Source organism: Bubalus kerabau, chromosome 2, assembly GCF_029407905.1.
Source record: "Bubalus kerabau isolate K-KA32 ecotype Philippines breed swamp buffalo chromosome 2, PCC_UOA_SB_1v2, whole genome shotgun sequence".
Classification (NCBI taxonomy): Eukaryota; Metazoa; Chordata; class Mammalia; order Artiodactyla; family Bovidae; genus Bubalus; species Bubalus kerabau.
In genome coordinates, this window is record NC_073625.1 from 30904897 (window position 1) to 30930217 (window position 25321).

Consider the following 25321-nt stretch of genomic DNA (forward strand, 5'->3'; position numbering starts at 1 on the left):
GTCTAGGATGCTCCTTCCCACTCTCCGTCCAGCCAACTTTCATTTATCCTTCAGAGCCTTCTCTGTAAGGCTTTTCTTGTTTTATTTATTGCAGAGAAAATTACATTGCCTTGTAATAATCTGTTGTCAAATGTTCTCCAACGAGGCTGTAAGCTAAGCAGGATGCTGGGATTGTATCTTCTGATGAAGTCACCAGACCACATCTGTAGCACCAGCAAAGTCTGCCCATACAACAGTTGATAATTGCCTGGTGAAATGAATGAATTATTGAAGGAAGGAAGGAGGGAAAGAAGGAAGGAATGGAAAAGCTTAGGACACTCTGGTCAGAAGATCACCTAAATTTGGACAGAGCTTCTCACAGTAGTGATAAGTTGTAAAAGCCAGAGGCAGGAAATCTTTTGTAGAAACTAGCAGGATTTGACAAATGACTAATGTGTGACATGGAATCCAGGGGGCAGGGGTTTCTTTTTCAACATTTCAGCAGGCCCCCTCTTTAGCCGTGAACACTAGGAAGTGCAGCAGATGGGAATAAAGGAAAAAAAGATAAATGAGTCCTGTCTTCACCATGCTTAATTCGACTTTTCAACAAGATGCTAACACAAGCCTGCACTGTCATTTCCCTATGGCTTGAAAGAGACAGCAGAAGGCGGTTCAGAGCCCTGGATGCTCAAGTCCTAGCACGTGGAGGAAGCGGAGGTGTTCCAGTCATCGGCTCCCTTCCTCCTACACCTTCTGAGTCCCCCCTACCTCTGCTGCTGGGAAATGGGGAGTGGGTGGTGGGAGGAGGGGAAGACCCCAATTTTCTTCACACATCAACTACCTGATGCCTCGGTTTCCTTCCTGCCAAATGAAGACAATTTCACTTGTCATTTACTTTACAGGGGTGCCCTGAAGATTAATGAGAAGATTTTTCTAAATACCCTGAAAGCCTCTGGGACTGTGGTTGTGTCAGCATCAGGTGGTGCACATGGCCGGCTCTGTTGGCACATACAAAAATAGAGGGAAGAAAGTTCAAAAGGAGAGTTGGAGCCTTAAAAACACACCCCAAGGCTGTTGTTCTTCGGTTGGCATGGGTGTTATATAGGTCTCTGGATGCAACTGGCTGAGAGCAAGGCGACGATGACGTGTAGGGCGGAAATTAACCCGCAGCCTTCCCAGCAGGCTCCGCGCGCCCGGGACGACATGTGAGATGCAAGTTGTCGCGGGAAGTTGAACGAATCCCTGAACGAGTAGCGACCCGGAAGTCCCTAGAGAAACGCCATCCTAAGTTGTTTGAAGGTTTGTGGTTCTCAAACTTCAGGGAGAATTAAAATCACTTGGTGGCCTTACCTCTAGAAACCATCATGGTTTCCAGTTTGGTTTGGAGTTCATGGTTGGTTTGGAGTTCTGCCCAGGAATGTGAATTTAAGTAAGCTGATTCTTCTGCATCCCAACCTTTGAGAATCAGGGATCTAAATTTTACAGCCAGCTGGTGAACTAAGACATGATTCTCTGAAGGCAGGGATAGACTGGGCCTAACTGAATTCTCGGAGAAGGCAATGGCACCCCACTCCAGTACTCTTGCCTGGAAAATCCCATGGGCGGAGGAGCCTGGTAGGCTACAGTCCATTGTGTCGCTAAGAGTCGGACACGACTGAGCGACTTCACTTTCACTTTTCACTTTCATGCACTGGAGAAGGAAATGGCAACCCACTCCAGTGTTCTTGCCTGGAGAATCCCAGGAACAGAGGAGCCTGGTGGGCTTCCGTCTATGGGGTCGCACAGAGTCGGACATGACTGATGTGACTTAGCAGCAACTGAATTCTAAGCCTTGTTTTAAATTATTTCTAAAAAATATTTATTTATTTGGCTGTATTGGGTCTTAGTTGCAGCAGGCAGGATCTTAGTTGTGGGCGCTAGTTCCTTGACCAGGGATTGAACTGGGTTTTAGCTACAAGACTACCAGGGAAGTCCCTAAATTCTGCTTCAGAATGGATAGTGGAGAGGACAGGGGAGGCAGAATTTTCTGGGGGAGACTCCACACCATTACTAAGTACAGTCATTCATGTACCCAGAGCAGCAAATAAACGACTGAGGTTGTATAGTTATTTGGAGCAGATAAATATTGTGCATTCAGGCTGTGTGATTGGGTAGCCACTGGCTATATGTGGCTACTGAAAACTTAAAATGTGAGATTGAATTTAAGTCCAAATTGAGATTTAATATAAGTATGAAAGACACCAGATTTCACAGATTTAATGCAAAAAAAAACCCCACAAAGATTTAATTAGCATTGTTTCATTGATATATGTGGAAATAGTAATGTTTTAGAAACACATTGTGAACTAAAATATGTTAAAATGAATTGCATTTGTTTCCTTTTTCTGTTGTTAATGACGTTACCAGAAATTTTAAATTTCTTCTGTGACTCACATTATATTTTTCTTGGATAGTATTGTTCTAGATCCGTATACTGTCTGGGTCTTAATTTATAGAAGTCCTTATTCTTGCCATATGCTTCTTCTGGATAATACTGGTGTGTCAAGAGCCTGTTCTTCATTGTGATCTTAGCAACGTGATTAAATTGTAATGGCTCCTCAAGAGAGAAAAGAAGAAAAAAGCCTGACCCAGCTCATTGATTGGTCCAAAAAAGGCTGCCAGGCATGAATACCCCTGCAATATACACAGTCAAGGATATAAATGAATTAGTCACCGAAAAGACAATGAAAATTGCAGTGACGTCTAAACCTGTTGACCACTCCTGTGCCACAGAGTAACTCTATTGTCTAGGGTCCTGTTCCTACCTACCTTTGTGGGGAGGGGAAGAACAGGAGGGATGAAGCGATGGGGTGAGGGAAGTGGAACCCAGCTCTAGTGAGGGCAAGAGCAAATGAAGGCCATCTCACTTTCTCCTGGAGTTCACTTTGTTGTACCTGAAACAAGGCTATCCGGTCCTATCTGCAGTGACTTGAAAATACCTTTTTGAAGAGTATTTCTTTAATTTAAAGTAAGTCATCACATTCTTTTTATGGTTCTCTTATCACTGGCCTGGATGCCAGTGAAGATATGATAAAGGCACGAACATAATTCTTTTTAAATGACAGAACAGGCAGGGAGAAATTCGTAGGTTATTTGGGAGCATGACAAATTTTACACCTAGAGAAAAGTGCAAGAAAAAGAGATTCTCACCTCGTTAACAAAACTGGAACTGAAAATAAAGATTTGATGTGTTCTGACTTCCTGGCTGCTCTGGGTGCTATGGCGCCTTAAAATTCTAAAAAGATTCTAACACTCTCACTGGCCTCCTCCTTTCTGGTGAGCTCGTTTGAGCTCCTCTTCCATCCTAGAGGTCTGGAGGCTTGACAAGCTCTCTGCTTCAATCCCAAGATGCTGGGGAGAATCCGTCCTGATGGCTTGAATCATGGCGATTTCACCAGGTGACCGACCTTGTAGCTTCTTTATGTACAGGCAAGAGCTGTGACTGGTGGCCAGAGAAACCCCTCAAAACAAACAAACAAAAAAAACCCAAACTCAACTTTTCAAAAGGCAAAATTCATAGCATCTTGTTAGGCCTTTGCTTCAGGTGTGAACTCATTTACCCAGCAGAAGGAACTGAACCAGACTAGAAATTAGGTTAAATCATAAAGAGGGAAATGGGGCTTCCCTGGTAGCTCAGCTGGTAAAGAATCCACCTGCAATGCAGGAGAACCCAGTTTGATTCCTGGGTCGGGAAGTTCCCCTGGAGAAGGGATAGGCTACCCACTCCAGTATTCATGGGCTTCCCTGGTGGCTCTCAGACAATAAAAGAATCCGCCTGCAATGCGGGAAACCTGGGCTCGATCGCTGGGTTGGGAAGATCGCCTGGAGGAGGGCCTGGCAATCCACTACAGTATTCTTGCCTGGAGAATCCCATGGACAGAGGAGCCTGGTGGGCTACACTCCACGGGGTTGCACAGAGTCAGACACGACCTAGTGACTAAGCACTGAAGAGGGGAATGGCACTTCCCTTTGTCCTAATCAGCTGTGTCTTGAGACAGCATTCGGCAGGACCAGGGCATCTTTGTCTGCTTGCACCGAGTTACACTAAATTGATTTGCACTGATCAGTCCAGTTGCGGCAGCGGTCAGTGTACAAAGGACATCACACACGTGCTTTGCCGTCACATTCTCTGCATGGCAGTGAATGATTCCTCAGACGAACAGCTCGCGGAGGTCAAAGAGTCTCTTGATTCCACCTTTTTTTGTTTTTACTTATGGTGGATTTTCTGACAGGAAATGGGAATTTGGTTGATAATTACCAGACGTAGAGATAAGGTTTCCTCATTAAAGTCTCATAAAACCATGAAAATAAATCATTGCCAGTGGAAAGAGAAAGAAAATCTTCTGTTTAGACTTTTCCATGACCATTTAGGCCAATTCTTTTTCCCCTTCCAGCCTGGTGACTTTATATCCAGCTAGCGTAGGGCCTGATAATCACAGGAAAGAATGTAGAGGCCTCTCAGACCTTTTCTGATTTCAAGTTAATGGCTTGGTATGTCAAGGACAGGCCGAGCCTGGCAGAATAAATTATGAAAGTGCAGCTGAAGAAACACAGTGGAGGAAACCCACATCATACATGTCTGCAGATACAATACAGACATAAATAAATCCTACCATTTCAGGGAAATCGAAGGGGTCCGTTTAGCCTGCCCTGGAGATCAAAGCTGGTAGGAGTCATGGAGTGGCTGACAGTCCCAAAGGCGACTCCCCTAGAAATGGGATCAGCCCGGCCTTCCTGGTTCCCCCTCTATCAAAGCCGGGTCTTAGGGACCCTGATGCAACTCAGTTTCTCCCAGGACTTCCTCTTCAGGAATTCCCCAACTCGGCCACAAACCCAAGAGCTTTCCAACTATTCTGCCATAATTTCCTCTGGCCCCAAGTTCCAGCTTTAGGGGCACTTTGCTCTCAGCAGAGTTGATGTGATCAGCTGATGAGAACAATGGTGTTACCGGGTCACTAGATGGTAACTGGCTTTCAGGTTTCCTGACCAATACCTGACCTTGGTTCCCAGTGCAGCTGTGCCTGCAGCCCACTCCCTCACTGGATCGCCCTATGGAAGTCGGGAGAGACCCACCCTAAAGTCAGCTGGTAATTTCAGACTAAGGGAATCCAAGTTATTCATAAACCAGGTCATTAAAATGAGGATATTGGGGCAGGTGACCGAAGTGGAGTTGCAGTGATAAAACCTGACAAACTCAGACAAGCCAGCCCCCTGCCAGGTGGACCAGACACAGTACCTGAACCAAACTCAGAGCTCCTTTCACTCTTTCCTGAGAGACTGAAACACGTCTTGGGCAGTGACTGCAAAGTACCCCAATATAAGAAGCCTATAAGCCTATTTCCTCACCTTCAGCGGCAAGTACAGCATAGTCCTGAAGCTCCAGCTGAAAGGCTCCATGTGCCTCCAGATGTATTCGTCTGCTCGGGTCGACATTAACAAAATACCAGGCCGGGTGGCTTAAACTACAGACATTTGTTTGCTCACAGTTCTAGAGGTCAGAAGTCCAAAGCCATGTTCTGTTTCTGGTGGGGTCTTTCTTCCTGGCTTGCAGATGGACACCTTCCTACTGTGACCTCAAGTGGCCTTTTCTCGGCATGTCTGTACAGGGACAGAGAGAGAAAGCAAGCTCTCTGATGTCTCTTATTATAAGAACAGTAATCCTATTTGATCGAAGCCTCACTCTTATGACCTCCTTTGACCTTAATTCCTTCCTGCACCTCCAATCCAGCCACACTAGGGTATTGGGGCTTTAACATATAAACTGGGGAAGACACAAACATTCAGTCTGTAACAGCTTTGTCACTTGGTCAAAGGCACTGACCAATCTGAAATCTCCATTCTTAAACATCTCTTGAGAAAATGGATAGAACAGCCCTCAGAGAGCAGAATGCCCCGTGCAAGTTGACCATACTGTGATGACTAGGGTGATGGTGATGATGGACCATCAGCTGGTCTTCTGCTTGTCCACCTTTCTAAGTGTGTTTACTGGGCAAAGGCTTTTGTCTGCTGCTCATCATCTGTCACCTGAGCCCCAGAACGACCTCCCCCTGAGACTCAAACTACACAGCCCAGCTGAGTCCACCCTCTTCCTCCACGAGCTCTGCCCTCCTCCTCTCCCTTCCTCCCGTGCTCTGGGGCCGTAGCCAGAGGGTGGGTCAGTGGAGCCGCGTGCTGTCCTGAATTTTAAGCTCCCAGCCAGAAAGTTACGTTCCACATAATTATGTAAAATCTCCAGTTACCCAGATAACTTTATTCAGTTCCCTCCCAGTCTTATTTGATAAAGAGGGGTGCTTATTTTCTTCCTGTCTTTTCCAAAGCTTTTATTAATGGCAAGCAGGACATTCAAGTTTTTCACTGAAGAACTCGGAAAGTATCAGCAAAGTATAATGAAAAGGACCTTGGACGTTCTCTCTCCACCATCCCAATCTGTCCTGTTGCACTTTATCTCTAATTGAAAACATCCAGGCAACAGTTTATTCCTAGGGACTTCCCTGGTGGTCCGGTGGTTAGGAATCCACCTTGCAATGCAGGGGACGAAGGTTTGATCCCTGGGGAACTCAGATCCCACAGGCCATGGAGCAACTAAGCCTGAGCGCCACAACTAGAGGGTCTGAGTGCTGCAGGGGAAGATCCCACATGCCACAAGACCCGAGGCAACCAAAAAAAAAGTTTATTCCGGGTGTCAAGAGCCCAGAGTTCATCTCTCATTTACTTGAATTTTCATGAAAGCAATAGCATGACTATTTGATAGGTTTTGCAACCGTACCTTTGGGGCTTCTGTTATCGACCATGTATTAAATAGATTTCCTTTGTGAAGGGGCGTTTGTGACACCGAAGCAGAACAAAAACCTGTTTGTCACAGGGAGCTTAATGACCCTAATGACGCGCGCCTGCTGAATGCTGGGCCCATTTTAGGGATGTTTGTTGAATGACTACATGAAATATGATTCTGCTCCTGCATTCCTGCGCCTGCTCACACTAGCTATGGCATCATGACTGATAAAACTGGGAAGCGCTTTAAAGAAGAATTCAAGCAGAGAAGAACTGCTGACTGTTCTCGGAAAGTGTCCAGCGTCCCAGCAGAAACTTTGGTTCTCCTGTGTGTGTGGGTTGTGCCCCGTGCTCATCACTGGGGCTGCAGGTCTGGGGCACACACAGCCCCTGAACAGGTTTGCCTCTGTTTTGACGGCCGCAATGCTGAACAGACAGCGAGGCCACTCCAACCTTCAAGGCTGCATCTACACAAAGCATCCATTTGGTTACATAAATAGTGCAATCTAGTCCTGAGAACAAGATTTTTTTTTTTTTTAATTTAAAAGTCAGGAAGGGATGGACCATGAGAGTAACTTTGCAGTGGAGAAAGCTGACAAACACTGCCTGAGTGAGGTGACCAAGGTCAAGATCAACAGTCATACATTATGTTGATCTGCACCCTTACTATAAATATGATGAAAACGGTACTTTACATCTGTGAGCTTCCTTTCAAAAACCCATAACAATGCCAGTCTTGTCTTGGGAAAAACATCAGACAAATCCTGGTAACGGGAGATCCCATAATAAACCTGACCAGTGCTCCTTCAAACTGTCAAGGTCCTCAAAATCACGTGGCTGGTGACTGTCCCAGCCATGAGTCTAAGAGGACGTGACATTACTCTGTCATGGGGCATCCTGGATGGGATCCTAGAACAGAAGAAGGACATTAGGTAAAAACTAAGGAAATCTGAATAAACTACGGACTTTGATGCATTGACACCGGCTCATTAATTGTGACAATGTTTCATTACTGTACTAACGTAGGATGTTCATGATAAGGGAAATCGTATGAAGGGCAGAGGGCAGTACATTCCTATATACTCTCTATTTTACCTCTCTGTACTATCTGCTTAATTTTCCTGTAAATCTAAGACTGTTCTGAAAATAAAGTGTATTAATAGTAATGCTGTGCTGTGCTTAGTTGCTCAGTCGTGTCCGACTCTTTGCAGCCCCATGGACTGCCTCCTGCCAGACTCCTCTGTCCATGGGATTCTCCAGACAAGAATACTGGAGTGGGTTGCCATGCCCTCCTCCAGGGGATCTTCCCAATCCAGGAATCAAACCGGGGTCTCCTGCATTGCAGGCAGATTCTTTACCAGCTGAGCTACCAGGGAAGCCCCTAGTACCACTGGGGGCTTTTGTGCTTTATTAATTAATGTGTTTTATTAATTAATAATGCCCTTTGTGCTTTATTAATAGTAATAACAATAGGGGTGGTTTAGTTGCTAAGTTGTGACCCCCTGGATACCCCCTGTCCTTGGGATTTTCTAGGCAAGAATACAGGAGTGGGCTGCCATCTTTCTTTCTCCAGGGGATCTTCCTGACCCAGGGATTGAACTCGGGTCTCCTGCACTGTGTGGCAGATTCTTTACTGATTGAGCTACCAGGGAAGCCCAATAACAGTAGTAATAAAGCACAAAAGACGGTGGTACTAGCTTGCCCAGGCAGAGGGGTGCACCAAGGATAAATGAAACACTTGTTTATTTATTGGACCTTAGTGGAGAAGGCAGTGGCACCCCACTCCAGCACTCTTGCCTGGAAAATCCCATGGACAGAGGAGCTTGGTAGGCTGCAGTCCATGGGGTCGCTGAGGGTCGGACACGACTGAGCGACTTCACTTTCACTTTTCACTTTCATGCACTGGAGAAGGAAATGGCAACCCACTCCAGTGTTCTTGCCTGGAGAATCCCAGGGACGGGGGAGCCTGGCGGGCTGCCGTCTATGGGGTCGCACAGAGTCGGACACAACTGAAGCGACTTAGCAGCAGCAGTGGGCCTTGAGGGGATTGTGTTAATGGAAATAAGCCAGATGAAGATAAATACTGAATGATCTCAAACTCATAGATACAGAGAAGAGATTGGTGGTTGCCAGAGGCAGGGAGTGGGGGATGGGTGAAGGTGATCAAAAGGTTCAAACTTCAGGTTATAAGACAAATTAGTCCTGAGCATGTAAAGTATAGCATGGTTAAAAAAAAAAAAGATTAAATAAAACACCACTGCACCCTTGAACATGAAAGTCTACTCAGAAGTGAATACTTAATAATCCTACTAAGCTTAATGTTTTCCATTTAGCTACTTCTTACTGTAGAAAACAGTGCTTTAAAATAATCATTGAAAAAAAGTCAGGCACAGAGATCACATATGGTGCAATTCCATTCATATGAAATATTGAAAATAGGTAAATCCATAGAGACCGAAAGCAGATTAATAGTTACCAGAGGCCAAGGAGAAGAAGGAATGGGGAGGGACTGCCAGTAGGTCTGGGGGCTCCTTTGGGGCTGAGAAAAATGGTTTGGAATTCGATAGAGGTGATGGTCACTCAATATTGGGAATTAACCAAATGCCACTGAGTCGCTCCCTTGAAAATGGTTAAGCAAATTTTACACCAATGTTAAGCCAATTTTACACCAATCAAAAATAATTAATATAATAAAATAATGATAATCTGAAAATAAATACTTTTAAAGAAAATAATCTAATAATGATAATCAAACTATTAGTAATAAAAATAATAACATAAATGCTGTGCTTTTGGTTAATTTGCTATTTTTTTCCTTCGTCACAATTCCTAATGTTAATTTTGTATTATTGTAAAACTCTAAATGACCAAATAAAATTCCTTTCCATTTGGAAAAGAGAAAATCAGGAAGCAATTATACATCAGAAAGGGAGGATGGCCAGGGCGCCACACTTTGGCTGGTAGATGTGGTCTGTTGATGTGGTGGTTGGAGGCCCACCCAGGCTCTGCCTTTCAGGGAATAACTTGAATTTTGTGGCTGTCACTGTCTGTCTAAATTGAGAGAGACAGGGTGAATGTGAGAAGATCCTCTCAGGAAGGAAAACCCAGTAAAGTTTTAGACCATCAGTTTGTGTGGGAGCCAGTAACGGTGATGAGGAGGAGGAAAAGGGCCTTGCACCAGCCACCAGGTGACTCAGGACACAGGTGACAGCCTTCCCTGGACTGACCGGGTGTCCTGGCCTCATGCAAACCCAGCCAGGTAGCCAGGTCATACACTGTGGGCGATTTCATTTGTGACAGGGCCTCTGTCTCACCAGTTTCTTGCAACCCTTCGGCCTTGCATCAGGGTCCTGGGATCCGGCAGTCTTCCGAAGGATGAGCTGGGAGTGGTTGAATCTTGTGCCTGGTTTGGGGGCTATCCTTCCCTTTCCAGGGGTTTTCCAGGTGGCTCAGGGGTAGACAATCTTCCTGTAATGTGGGAGACCCTGGGTCGGGAGTATCCCCTGGAGAAGGAAACAGCAATCCACTCCACCATGGGAAATTTCATGGACAGGGAAGCCTGGCGTGCTGCATTCCACGGGGTTGCAAAGAGTCAGACATGACTGAGTAACTAGACAACAACTTTCCTTTCCAGCAGCCTCTCCAGCAGCCAGAGATTGGGGCATGCACTCTGCTGCTGGGGTGTAGCCAGGGCGCCTGGCCCATCCCTGTGTTGAGCACAACCAAGGAAACCCTCTAGGAGTAAAAGGCTTAGGGTGGGACAAGGGTGGTCAAGTAACTGCTATTTTCTCTTCCTCTGCCCTGAAATGCCCTTTTCTGGCAATGCTGTGTAAGGATGGATTCACGCCACTGGGAAGGTGACCTACTGCCTGGGAGGCCCAGGGCAGGAACACGGGTGAACACCCCGAGGTCTCTCTCCCCACTCTGGCACCCAGGACCACGCACGGGTGAGGTGCTTGACACCAATGGATCCTTGCCCCCTCCCAGATTCATTTCCATCCACAAGAGTTACTAAGCCGGCCATCATTCCAGTCTCAAGCAAGACAAAGCCTCCCCATGAATGGGCCATGATCACCTAACTCAGAGCTCCTTCTTCCGTCACTCCAAGTGCTGGAATTGGAACTGGGAGGAGAAAGCCATTATTTTCAGATTCAGGTCAAGAAGGTGAAGTTTAAAATCTTTATTGTCTTCAACAACTGTGAAAGGTAAAAAAAAAAAAAAATTGGGACACCTATTTGAGACACAGAGCAAGAGAAGTTTATAATTCACCCAAAATGTGCCCTCAGGAAGTTTCCCACACAGGCACAGTGGAAAGCTGCTAGATACTGTTTCAGGCTGAAGATGTCAAAAAATTATAGTCAGAGGTAATTGAAGAACATTTCAATCCTTTAGAGTAACCATGATAAAAAAAAAAAGTCTCAAACACGTAGTACATCTTTTCTTCTAATGCAAGACAGCATAATAACTGCGAGGCATTTTTAAATGTGGTCATTCAGACACGTGTCCATTCATTTATTGAACAGACGACATGTGTCAAAGGTTTAGGATGGGCAAATTAAGGGGGCAGTGGGATACAGGGATAGGTTGTCCACACTGCCTAGAGCAACTCCATCATGGAATACAGGAAGTGGATAATTAGTAGACAGGAAGTACTCTACTATCATATATATCCAGGATGCTGTGAGAGGGAAAAGGCTCAAGTCCTCAGTTTCAGATTTGGAAATGTTCCCAGGAGAAGAGACCTCCAAAAGAGCCTAGAGAGACCTAACCAGGCACAAGGAAGTAAGCTGAGGCAGCATCCAGGATCTGGGAGTCAACAACAGAGGGGCCAAATGATGGCCCCAGAGTCATTCTGGGAAACCCAGGGAGTTCTGTGGGCTTGCCCTGCAGAGTCGAGTCTTCAGTGTCCCAAGAGCAGTGTGGTTCTCAGCTAGTAGAGTAAGACCTGGGTTCAAATCCCACCCCTGCCAGTTATTAGTAGTTGTGAGAAGCCTTCCCCTACCCTTGACCCTGGCCCTTTATTACCCACATCTTGGTGTGACCACTCAAGAGTGTTCCCACCTCTTAACTCAGAATCAAGAGGTCTAGTAACAAACTGAACCTAAAAATCTCAAAGTAAAAGAGAAAGTGTTAGTCGTGTGGGAATCTTTGCGATCCCATAGACCGTAGCCTGCCAGGTTCCTCTGTCCATGGGATTCTCCAAGCAAGAATACTGGAGTGGGTTGCCATTCCCTTCTTGAGGGGATCTTCCCCACCCAGAGATCGAACCCAGGTCTCCCACACTGCAGGCAGATTCTTTACCAGCCACCAGGGGCAAACGTACTTCTTACTCATATTATATGTCCAGCAAGAGTCAACAAGGTGATCTACTCCACATGGACACTCGGGATCCCAGGCTGATGGAGGCGCCACAGCATCGTAGCAGCACCTTCTCAACACGTGGCCTCTGGAAACACTATGAAACCTGAAGAGAGACTAGACAGCCATGTAGGGGCTGTCGTGGCCAAGCCTAGAAGTGACAAACTGTATTTCTACCCACATCTCTTTAGGCTGAACCCAGCCACCTGGGCCCAGTCTAATAGCAAGAGAGGCTGAGAAACGCAGGGGAGCATATGGATTTTCAGTGAAAGTGAAACGTTTCTGCCATAGCTGGACTGTCAGGGGAAAGATGAGTCGGTCAAGTAAATAAGGGCAAGACTGCAAAGCATTTTGATTCCCAGGGTCAAGTGTTAGCACATTACCCTAGAGGCACCAGAGAAGTACAGGGGAAGGGAACGTTCAAAGCGTTGCTTTAGAAAATTAAAATTAATCCCAGGATGAAGGATGGGTTAGAAGAAGGCCCTGGAGTGAGGGAGAGCAGTTTAGAGGATGTTGTCACAGTCTTGGCATCTGGTAAGAGAGATGTCTTAGGGCGATTGAAGGAGAGAGGAAAATGGAATGAACTGTGCATTTTCTATAGAAGATTGATTACACGGACTGTTGAGATTGGAAATCCAGATTTTGGAGTCAAGAGGTGATATTTGAAACCAGGAGAGCCTGCAAGGGAGGGAGGAGATGGGTCCGCCCGGAGCTTGGTTGTCCGCTGGCAAGCAGCTGATGGAGAGTGAAGAGACAGTCCCCTCAAAGGCAGCAAGTATTGAGAAGGTGAGATCTGGATTTGAGCTTTCTACCTTTTTGGAAATTTCTTATTCGATCTTCAGATGAATAATAAACGGACTAAGAATGAAAGCCAAGATTTTTATTTCTGGGGAAGTATGGGGCTTTCTGTATTTTCCAGTTTATCTAAAATGAAGGTATGTTACCTTTTGTACTAAGATTATAAAGTAAGGTTTTTAGTTTATAAAGAAGAAAAGAAAATTGTCCAATTAAAAGTAGATTTCCAGGAGACTTCCCTAGCAGCCCACTGGATAAGACTCCAGGCCTCTACTGCAGGTCGTGAAGGTTCAATCCCTGCTTGGGAACTAAGATCCCGTATGCCACACAGGGCGGCCATAAATAAATAGATAAACTGCAGCTGAGTGCAATTTTTTTAAAAAAGTAAATTCCCATTTCCATTAACTGTAAAAACTAATCATTCTTCCCTAAGAATCATTTGCATTTAGTCCTGTGACCACCACCACCCCATCCTGACACACATTTCCTGAGAACCAAACATCCATAGGAACTGGCTAGGAAGGTTTTGTCTGGGTGAACATATCATAACACACACACGCAGACACATACACACAGCTCTATTATGGGCAACTCTGTGGTTCTCTCTTTCCCTCTTTATCAAATAATCCTCTAATCCATCAGTTGGTGAATTCAACTTCTTGTTTGGAATAAAAATATCACCTTCACTGGATGGGAAGAGAAAATTCCCTCCTGGTCTTTCCATCCCCTCCCCTTAGGCCACCCACCTCCATTGTTTATCTCAGGAAGTGCCTCTTTAAATGCCAAAATGTGCACTGTTGGGCACAAGATGAGTGAAACCCATCCAGAATATAGGTGAATAAGCAAAATTCCTCTACTATTGTTAAGAAAAAACAAAAAGCTCAACGTGTGTGCTGTATGGGCAGAGTTAAGAGCCTTATCTTCACATATGGAGGCTGAAAGTGAAAGTTGCTCAGTCGTGCCTGACTTTGCGACGGCATGGACTATACAGTCTGTGGAATTCTCCAGGCCAGAATACTGGAGTGGGTAGCCGATCCCTTCTCCAGGGATCTTCCCAACCCAGGGATCAAACCCAGGTCTCCTGCATTACAGGTGGATTCTTTACTGTCTGAGCCACCAGGGAAGCCTATGATGAGAAAGTGAAGCCCAAAATTTCGGTGACAGGTTAGGGCTCAGCACAAGCAAAGCTGGTCTCGTAGGACTTTGATCTCCCGAAGCTCCTGACACTTGCTGGTAAATATGCTCTTTTATGCAGTGAGGAGTGAAACCCAATCAGGTTACCTCAGCCTCAGACATCTGGGCTGGGCATGCACGGAGCCCAGAGAAACCAGGGAACCCGCCCAGAACAGCCAGGCTCCATCCAGCCCTGGCGGGGAAGCCAAAAAGCAGGCCGAGTTCTAAAGCGCTGTCATCAGTCCCCTTGGTGGGATCTGCCTGCAGCTCCTCACACTATGCTCCGTCATTCTGGGAACCCAGCCTTTCCGAGGCCATGGCTGAAGAGCCAGCTCTTCCTCCTGCCTCTGCTCATCCAAGGCTTCCACCATCTAAGACTTTGTTCATTGACCTTCTCTTTCCTCTAAACTCCCAGAAGGGCCTACAGGCATGGCTGGCACCAAAAGCATCATATATATAAATATATTATATATACATTACATATAATATATAAAATAGATAATAGATAATATAATATATAAAGCACTTTGGATAAATTAAAAATAGACCTACCATATGATTCAGCAATTCCACTTCTAGGTATGTAGCCAAAGGAAAGGAAATCATTATCTCAAAGAAGTATCTGTTCTGTGTTCCTAGTGGCATTATTCACCCTGGGCAAAACACAGAAACAACCTAAGTGTATGTCCATAGCTGAATGGATAAAGAAAGTGTGAGATACATGTATAATTGATATATATATATACATATATATATATAAAATTGAATATTCAGTTCAGTTCAGTTGCTCAGTCATGTCCGACTCTTTGCGACCCCATGAATCGCAGCACGCCAGGCCTCCCTGTCCATCACCAACTCCCGGAGTTCACCCAAACTCATGTCCATCGAGTCGGTGATGCCATCCAGCCATCTCATCCTCTGTCATCCCCTTCTCCTCCTGCCCCCAATCCCTCCCAGCATCAGAGTCTTTTCCAATGAGTCAGCTCTTTGCATCAGGTAGCCAAAGTATTGGAGTCGTAGCTTCAACATCAGTCCTTCCAATGAACACCCAGGACTGATCTCCTTTAGGATGGACTGGTTGGATCTCCTTGCAGTCCAAGGGACTCTCAAGAGTCTTCTCCAACACCACAGTTCAAAAGCATCAATTCTTCAGCACTCAGCTTTCTTCACAGTCCAACTCTCACATCCATACATGACCACTGGAAAAACCATAGCCTCGACTAGACGGACCTTTGTTGGCAAAGTAAAGCCTCTGCTTTTTAATATGCTATCTAGGTTGGTCATAACTTTCCTTCCAAGGAGTAAGCGTCTTTTAATTTCATGGCTAATTGAATATTATTCTGCCTTAAAAAATGAAGGAAATCCTATCATTTGCAATAATATGGATGAACCTCGAGGGTATTATGCTAAGTGAAATAAGTCAGACAGAGAAAGACAAATTCCACATGGTATCACTTAAATGTGGAATCTTAAAAAAAAAAAAAGTTAAACTCATAGAAACAGAAAATAGAAAAGTGGTTTCCAGGGGCTGGCAGGGTGGGGGAAATAAGGAACAGACTTTCAGCCATAAGATGAATAAGTTCTGTGAGCATAATATATTGGAGAAGGCGATGGCACCCCACTCCAGTACTCTTACCTGGAAAATCCCATGGACAGAGGAGCCTGGTAGGCTGCAGTCCATGGGGTCGCGAAGAGTCGAACACAACTGAAGCGACTTAGCAGCAGCAGCATAATGTATATAGTACAGTGACTCTAGTGGGTAATACTGTGTTTTATAATTGAAATTTGCTATGAGAATAGAACTTAAACACACAAATTTAAATATGGGGGTGATGGGCGCATTAACTGACTCATTGGAGAGAATCATTTCACAATTGTATAAACAGGACAAATCATCATGTTGTCCATCTTATCTTATAATTTTATTTGCCAGTTATACCTCAAAAAAGCTAAAAAAAAAATTCAGATTCTTATGTATCCCTCTATTTGAGGACATTATTTGGGATCTTTGGAAGTTGGCCACTGATTTCTCTTATCCCACAGTCCATCAATTCTGCATGCAGGTGATCAGAAAAGGAACAACTCATCTGTTTCAAATTCTGTCCAAGATGCACCATTCACTGATTTCCCTCCCCCCACCACAGGGGGAAATGTGACAGACTGGAAATGTTACTGTAATATAAAATAACAGTAATGACATGAATCCATGAAGTAAGCAATGCCACTGAGGAATTTAGAAATGGTTTTCTGTTCTACTCATCTTTACCAGGTTCAGGTTTCCTTTGAATTCCTCCAAAAGAGACACTGGATGTTTTCAGTTTCAGTGGTATATACCCAGTAAACTTTCATTCAGTAAACTAAACTGAGCTTGAAACCATCTCTAATCCTATTAAAATCAACATGGGGCAATCTCAGAAGGCAGGGACTAGGGTGTGATCTAGTGAGGGGCTGCTGCTGCTGCTAAGTCACGTCAGTCTTGTCCGACTCTGTGTGACCCCATAGACGGCAGCCCACCAGGCTCTGCCGTCCCTGGGATTCTCCAAGCAAGAACCCTGGAGTGGGCTGCCATTTCCTTCTCCAATGCATGAAAGTGAAAAGTGAAAGTGAAGTCGCTCAGTCGTGTCCCACTCTTAGCGACCCCATGGACTGCAGCCTACCAGGCTCCTCCATCCATGGAATTTTCCAGGCAAGAGTACTGGAGTGGGGTGCCATTGCCTTCTCCACTAATGAGGGGACACAAAATCAATTGTATGATGCCTTGATTGGAGAAAAATTGGGAACCAAAGCCTGGTAGGCAGGTACTCTCTAAGTATATTCATGTGCATGACTTGGGCAATGGGTAGATACATATCCAGAACTTGGAAAAAGAGGTAAAGCCCAAACCAGAGATTGACAGGATTCCTGGGGTACAACCCATGCAGAGAAGCAGGGAATGGATGGACACAGATAGAGTCAGAAGAGGTGGCCAGGCTGCTGTCTGCAGGCACTAGTAATGGGTCCGTCCCTTGCCCAGAGGTATCCTCCCCTGAAACAATTCACTTCCCTTGTCTCTGAATCCCTTGCTCACCAAGCAACCTACTGACTACTCATTTAAATTCTCCAGTGAAATTCCAGCTAAAAAGGAGGTAAGGACTTAACATTCTGATGCCTGAAAAGGGATAAATATTTGGGAAGAACTGAAAAAAACATTGACTGTGAAGCAACATCAAAATGGTACCAGAAATTGCCATCTCCCCACGGTTTATTGTTTTCCTACTTTGTCCAGAAGCCTGACTGATTTCAAAACCAGCAGTGAGCTCTGCGCAGCAATTGGTGAGAAGCTGAAGAACAACAAATCTGACTCTAAGCTCCAAAGTGTCCTCCTTTGAACACTTTGTGCATCTGACTTCCCCCATAACACAATCTCTCTTAAGCCAACTTAAAAGCATGGTTTCCGCTCACTTTTCAAGAATTACGTAAAATAAACATTTCAGCAGACAGGACTGTGCATTAGCTCTGGCTACTCCGCTTCTTGATAGAATTACCTCGTTACTTTTCACGGTCTGGCTTTCTGACCATGGTATCCTCTGTGGTGCCTCATAAGAAAAACCCCTGGTACGATGTGTATCGCAGTCCATACCTGGAAGTGCCACATGTACCGCAGCCCTGAAGTGAGGGGACAATATTAATTACCTCGCTCCTGGTGTGCAAAATGACTAAAATGACCCACGCAATGAGGATGTCAAAGTGTCTTTTTTAATCTGACACCTGCGTTGGAAATGCTAGGAATCCATGACACTTACAATTGAATGCCTGAGATTACCAAGCGCAAGTTCAGACAAGGCTAATGTAGAAATGATTGTCAAGACTCACAGAGGAACCATCATCATCTGGGACAGAACTAAAGTTTCACATACCAAAAGAGCCCTGCGGAGGGACTTTGCACATGGCTTCCTCATTTAGAAACCCAACGGAAAGTCAAGAACATTTACTTTATTTAGACTGAAAATCACAAAGATTCAAAGACAGGTGGGATTAGGAAGAATCTGTGGTCTTGAGTTATTTCCAAAGAAGAGCTCTTTCTAGGAAAGACAAGGGTGGGGGGTGGAATCTAAATTCTGAACCTCCCTTTTCTCCAAGGTTTTGGCAAAGAACAAAAGGTTCACCTCTGACTAATGTTTTTGTGGTGAAGTTTCGTGACTTTTTTTTTTTTTGCCCCACGCTGAATAAAACTGAGACGGGAAGTAGTAAAAGATAAAAGTGCCAGACGGACTCAAACGCTCAAGAAGTCTCAAGTGTAGCCCAGGTCATCCTTTAAAAAAACCTAAACAACACAAAAACACAGAGAAGCCCTTTTTATATCTTACAAATGATACAAGATATTTCTCCTCAACCCCTTTCTCAGCCAAATGAAGCCTCTCTGAGGCTTCCAGAGAGATTTTCCATGTCTATCTGAAATATCAGTATTCAGAATATGAAGAAATAAAGCATTTCTGATCCCAGGTATGACTAATATAAAGCCAAGCTGAGGGAGTGAGAAGGAAGATTAATCTAAGAACATTACATACGGCATAATGACATACTAAAACCTGGCCAAGATCAGATAAATTTCTTAAGGGAAAAAAAAACCTGTGCATTAAATCATAAAGTTGAGTTTTCAGTTCAGGAGCTCATGTTTGAACAACAGCAAGTTCAGGACCATTACAAGGGTGGGTGTGGTGCTGATGGAAAAGTTAGCGGAGGGGGGATTAGAACGTGAAACCATTTGGCATCTGTTAGTCAATGGTGGCGCCAGTGGTAAAGAACCCGCCTGCCAATGCAGAAGACTAAGACACGTAGGTTCGATCCCTGAGTCAAGAAGATCCCCTGGAGAATGGCATGGCTATCCACTCCAGTATTCTTGCCTGGAGAATCCCATGGACAGAGGAGCCTGGCGGGGGATAGCCCATGCGGTCACAAAGAGTCAGACACGACTGAAGCAACTAACCATGCATGTACGCAGCCAATGACAGAGAAAGGCCCAGAAAACCCCACAAATAGGCTGAGGGAGTGACAGGTGTGAGAGACCAGCCTTGTTCTGAGAGTTTTACAGCCCAAATCCCAGCCAAGGAGAAAGGAAGTGGCCCCACGTGCTCTCTGGAGCATCCTTCTTTCCAGGAGCCCCTGACTCAGGACACAGGGAGGCATGGATGAGGCAGTGCTGGCGGCCAGGCTGCCTACTCCCAGAGAAAAACCATTAAAATGGAGCTGCTGCGTGTTTTTGACATTCCTGTAACCACTTTAAAGACACACTCACTCTACTTCAATCCTCTGATTCCCCAGCTCAAATATCATAAATGCAGAGCAGGTCGGGGGCGGAACTGGAAAGCAGGCAGAGCTGGTTCCCGGGGGTGCCAGGGCCGCCTGTCACTGAGCTGCTCTCACGATGTGTCTTTCCTCTCTCCCTTCAAATGTGCTGGTGTCAGCGTGTGACGGGGAACGGTGGCAGCTGGTCCTACCGTGGCTGAGTGTGACAGACGCTCCCTGGGGCTACTCTGGCTTGCGGTGCTCAGGTGGCTCGTGGGCAGCACATGGTCCTTCTCTGCTTGTAAGGATGGAGGGCTCACTGGAGGAAGAGTAATGTTGGTGGGGAGGGAAGGGAGCCCATTTCTCCAACTTCAACCTGGAATTTGGAGGGAAAGCCTCAGACAGGACAGAGAAAGGGACCCAGGCTTTCGGGATCACAATCTTGATGGGCAGGTATGTTTTCTGAAACAAAACCAAGAGCTGGGACTCAAGAACCCAGAAGGAGTGACCTGGTTTTGTGCCAGGTCTTTGGAGGTGAAAAGGAATTAGCTCAATCTTTCAAAGTGGGGCTGTTGCAACGCTCACGTGTACTGTGTCTTCTTTTCCATCTGCTCCACCTTCTGGAACCCTGTCTGCAGGGCCCCACCTCCTGTAGCTATTCTGATGGGAACACAAAGAAAGTGATGGCATCCAGGCTCAGGCAAGCACTTTTCAAGTTGGGACACCCCTGAGGTCAGCAGAGCCCAGCAAACCCCAGCAGAAGTAAAACCTTAGCAAAGAAGGGAGCCCGGGAATCCCTCTCCAGCTAGAGTCTCCTTGTGGGTCCAAGCCTTGATTCTGGATTTTTGATTGAGTTCTGGATTTACTGAATTTTCATTAAAAAGTTAGTTTCGCTTGTTTTATTTTAAAAGTGCTTGATCTTGCATTCTAGGCTCGTCCCTCACCCCACCCCCCACCACACCTCCTAGCAAAACTCACTCCTAAGGGGGAAAAAAAATCAGATCTATTTGTTTAACTGATGAACCCAAGGCTTTCTGTGTGTTGGGCCCCAGGGAATGTTCCGGAAGCTACTACAGGGTGCTTCACATCTGGCTCTCAGGGAGCTGAGACTCCCACTGGCGAGGGCTACCTCCGCCAGCCGGCTCCCTTCAAAGCCTTATCTCTGAGTGAGTGGCAATGTTTCATTTTCTCCTCCCTTCCAGGAATATCCAGTGTTGCCAGCAATTCAGAGATGGGTTTCTGGATCTTTGCAAGGTCAGTTTCAGGTACGGATCCCAGGTGACCACACTCTCTTTCGAGGCTCTACACCACTGAGCAAATGATATTCAGCACATGACCAAGTGACTCAATCTGTTCAGCTGTGAGTAATGAACAGGCAGAGACTTGCTGCACCCAACTGCTGGCTATTAATTGCACTAAGTTAAATCTCCTAACAACTGTTTTCACAATATCTTATTCATGAACACATTTAAATTGACACACACACACGGCGCACACTAGATTCTGGATAATAAACAATATTAAATTTCAATGACTCGCCTCACCTTCGGTAAGACAAAGATGCTAAGCCTTCTTCTGAAAGGAGTGGAGTTAAAAAGTCATTGTTTCTCCCTGTGAAAGGCAACACCCAGACAGGAAAAAATAAGTGAAAAGGCAGAATGAGAAAACACAAAGTTATCCTCCCTCTAGATACACGTTGAATAAAACAGGCGAGCTCATCCTCTCGGGAGGAAATTCTGCACTTCCAAGGCTTCAGTTAATGGATTCTCTGTCTTGACCACAGTGCCTCCCCCACCCCCCCCCACCCCTCCCCAGCGCCATTTCAGCCTCAAATGCCCAGACTGCACATACTTCAGTGCTTACAAAACTCTGCAAAATTAAATATATATATATATATATATATAACTGCTATAAAAATACAAAACCTACATAATTAATTCAAGTTCAATTAGCTATCTGCTGTGTCCTTGTACTAATATACAACAAGGTACTACAGATGGGGCATTTATGATGGAAATTTATTTTCTCATATTTCTGGAAGCTAGAAGTCCCAGGTCGGGGCCTCCACAGGGCTGGTTTCTTCTGAGGCCTCTCTCCTGGGCTTGCAGTTGGCTGCCTTCTCCTCGTGTTTTCACGCGTGCGTCCCTGCCCGTGTGTCTGTGTTGTAACCTCCTCTTACAAGGACGCCAGTCATACTGGGTTAAGGCCCACCGCATGCCCTCATGTTACTTTAATTACCTCTTTAAAGGCCCCATTTCCAAACACAGTCACAGGCTAGGATACTGGGGGTTAGAACTTCAATGGAGGAATTTTGGGGAGACACGGTTCAGCCCATAATATTTATAAAACATATTATGTCCATCTGATTATTAGACTCAGAATTCACAAATATTTTCTTTACTTGAGACAGTTTGTAGATGTTAAAGGTTCTCACTTTATACAAATTCCTAAGTGCTCTCCCGATGATTGCTTTTAAAAGTATACCCCATTGTAAACGAGATGAATCGCTTGTAGTCAAGTATTCATGGGAGTGATTTATATTTCTGGCTCACACTTCCCTTCCAAACGCCTCACTTGTATAATCTAACTGCCTGCTTGACACTCAGACGTCTAACTGACATGTCAACCTCGATAGGTACAGATCCCCAAAACTGTTCCACCCACAACTTTCCCCGTCGTCCTCATGGAGGAGACATCAGATGTTCAAGTTAAAAACCAGAGTTCAATCCTGCATGCTGAGTTTTCTCTCAACCCAAGTCCAATATAAGAAAATTCTACTGGCTCCATCTTCAAAATACATTCGTGTCTGAACACTCCTCACCTCCTCTCCTGCAATGGTTCAAGTCCCCATGACGTCCCACCTGGTTCCTGTGCTGGTCTCCTGGCAATCTTTTTGATCCATTTCCGGCTCCTCTGTAATCTCTTCTCAACACAGCAGCCACAGCAGTCTTTGTAAACCTAAGCTGGACTGTGTCAAACCTTGTCACGCTTTTCCATTTCACTCAGAGTAAAAGTCATGGCCCCCCAAACAACCTACGAAGCCCATTAACATTCTGAATCCCCAATCCCTCTCGGAGTTCATCTCTTCCCTTTGCTGGGGGGCCTCCTTGCTGTTTTTCCAACATGCTGGGGTGCTCTTCAGTGATTCCCTCTGCTGGGAACAGCCTTCCCCTAGATAGAGCAAGGCTAACGCGTTGACTTCCTTCAAGCCTTAGCTCAGTTCTAACCTTCTCTAAAAGCTTATCCCAGCCACCACGTTGGAAACTGTAACCTGTGCCCATCTCCTTAGGGATTCCAAATCTCCCTTGCCCTGGGCTGTTCTGCCTTCCTTCCATGGCATCCTCTACCACATCATCCGTTTCTGATGTTTCTTGCCAGTGCTGCCCCCACCTGCCAACAACCTGCTTGAGATTAGCTCAGTTTTAGTTCACAAGCACATCCTCTCCACCTAGACTGATGTTAGCTTCTCAGCTGGTGCTCAAAAAATATTATTTGAATGGCTTACTTCACTTATAATCTCTAGTTGCATCCATGTTGCTGCAAATGGCAGTATTTTGTCCTTTTTTTTTTAATAGCTGATTAGTAATCCACGGTACATAAGTGCCACCTCTTTTGTATCCATTCCTCTGTCAATGGACATGTAAGGTGTTTTCGTATCTTAACTATTGTAAAGAGTGCAGCTATGATAGGCCATGATGGAAATGAACATTAAAAAAAGAATGTATATATGTATGTATATAGATGTATCAGTGAATTAAAAAACTTGTTGAATGAGTGAGTAGATAAGTCAATTTGGGTACAAAATTCTTTTCAATATTTTTCCATAATATATCAAAAAATGATATTGAATGTAGGATATGGAAGAATTTTAAAACATTTGTATGAGAGTGTTGCCTTTAAAGGAGAAGGCAACGGCAACCCACTCCAGTACTCTTGCCTGGAAAATCCCATGGACAGAGGGGCCTGGTAGGCTGCAGTCCATGGGGTTGCTAGGAGTCGGACACGACTGAGCGACTTCACTTTCGCTTTTCACTCTCATGCATTGGAGAAGGAAATGGCAACCCACTCCAGTGTTCTTGCCTGGAGAATCCCAGGGACGGGGGAGCCTGGTGGGCTGCCGTCTATGGGGTTGCACAGAGTCGGATACGACTGAAGCGACTTAGCAGCAGCAGCAGCAGCAGCCTCCAAAACCAAGAAGGCTTATTAGTCTCTGGATATTCTGCTCTGTGGTTCCTCTGGTTTTTTTGTTTTGTTTTTTTTTAATGAAACTTTTATAATTCCTAACAAACAAGGGTATCATCTTCTGATTTCTGAGATATTTACCTTCTTCCTTGTATTTCTCCACCAGAATAACTCCAGGGTTCATGTCTCTTCCTTAGGATGAGGTATTATCTGGACAATTTCTAAAAGAAACAACTTTCCACAAAAATGTCCTTCTGGAGCCCAACAGCCTGAATTTATACCCTGGTTTCCCTTTTTCTCGTCTGTACAATGTAAAAATACATGATCATTTGAGGATTAAAGGCATTAATGAATACAAATTCTCCAAAACAGTGCCTGGCATATAAGAAGAACTAAGTGTAATACTGAGTTCCCTCTCAACAGTATTGTATGATGAAGAAATTTGTTTGATACACACTTTATTAGGTTTTGAACTGAATCAATCAACAGAACCCCAAATAGAGCAAAACAAAAATTAAACTTCTATCTGCATCATACAACATATCCAGACAGGTTTTCACCAAATGTAGAGTCATCTGACTTCAAAAATAGAATGAGTGGTATGGTCGAAATTCACTTTGGGGAAGTGCCAAAGGAAACTTCAAAATGATAGTCTTTGTCCAGAACAGCAGAAACTAGAGTATAACAAAAGTCTCATAGGACTGAAAATTAGAAGAGACATCTACGAATATTAAGATGCCATTAACAAAAATCGGAGACATTTTGAACGTAAGCCCTAACCTGAAAATCACAAGGGCGAACACTTGCCTTCAAGATACTTTTCACGTGAGTCACTCTCCGCAGGCTGACCCAGGGGAGAGAGGGAAGCTGTTAACTACATGTAATGGTTAATGCTTCTCCAAAGAACTCTAGGGAGATCATCCTGCTGAGTCACTTCAGTCGTGTCCGACTCTGTGTGAGCCTATAGACGGCAGCCCACCAGGCTCCCCCGTCCCTGGGATTCTCCAGGCAAGAACACTGGAGTGGGTTGCCATTTCCTTCTCCAATGCATGAAAGTGAAAAGTGAAAGTGAAGTCGCTCAGTTGTGTCCGACTCTTAGCGACCCCATGGACTGCAGCCTACCAGGCCCCTCCGTTCATGGGATTTTCCAGGCAAGAGTACTGGAGTGGGGTGCCATGGCCTTCTCCGAGGGAGATCATGGAGCAGGTCAAAATAAATCCGTCCCTTTAGGAAAAAAAGTTAAATTATTCATTCAGTCAACATTAAGTCTGAGGAAGACTTGAAGCAACTTGGTGAAGCAGAGGCTTTGGGGATATAAAGTCAACTCACAAGTAGGGAAGAGATATATAACAGAATTTTAAAATTATAAGTAACTTTAGAAAAGATCATTTTGCAGTTGGGCGAAATTAATAAATTGAGAGGTTAAGTCCATAGCAAAAAGAGGAAAAAAAAGTTCTTCTCCCTGGAGACACCCTATAATGTAAGGATAATAAAAGATTAAAAACATATTAACCTGCAGTGTCAGAGAGATTGGAGAGGGCCCATTTGCAGATGAGGGATTTCCACAAAACTCTGAAGGGAAGAAGGCCTGGGGAGCATGAGGGATGAACTATGCAAGGAGGAGGAAGAAAGCAGCGAGTACTCACCCAGGGGAATCTGGATCAAAGGGAGGGGGAGATGGTAGGCCTGTGGGATTCCTCCAGGGCTTAGGAATTGGAGACTTCAGAATGGCAAGAGGGAGGTAAAACTTGAGGCTGCA

The 25321-nt window shown here is 45.1% G+C and overlaps 1 long non-coding RNA gene across 1 annotated transcript; it reads right to left on the reverse strand.

The window, feature by feature from the left end:
* Window positions 1-1138: 1138 nt before the first annotated feature.
* Window positions 1139-25321, reverse strand: LOC129643182 (uncharacterized). The gene is made up of 6 exons (XR_008710129.1): window positions 25209-25321; window positions 20925-20991; window positions 19593-19756; window positions 14668-14768; window positions 5365-5616; window positions 1139-3479 (listed from the first exon to the last, which is right to left on the reverse strand). It is a non-coding gene; the product is annotated as an uncharacterized LOC129643182 (long non-coding RNA).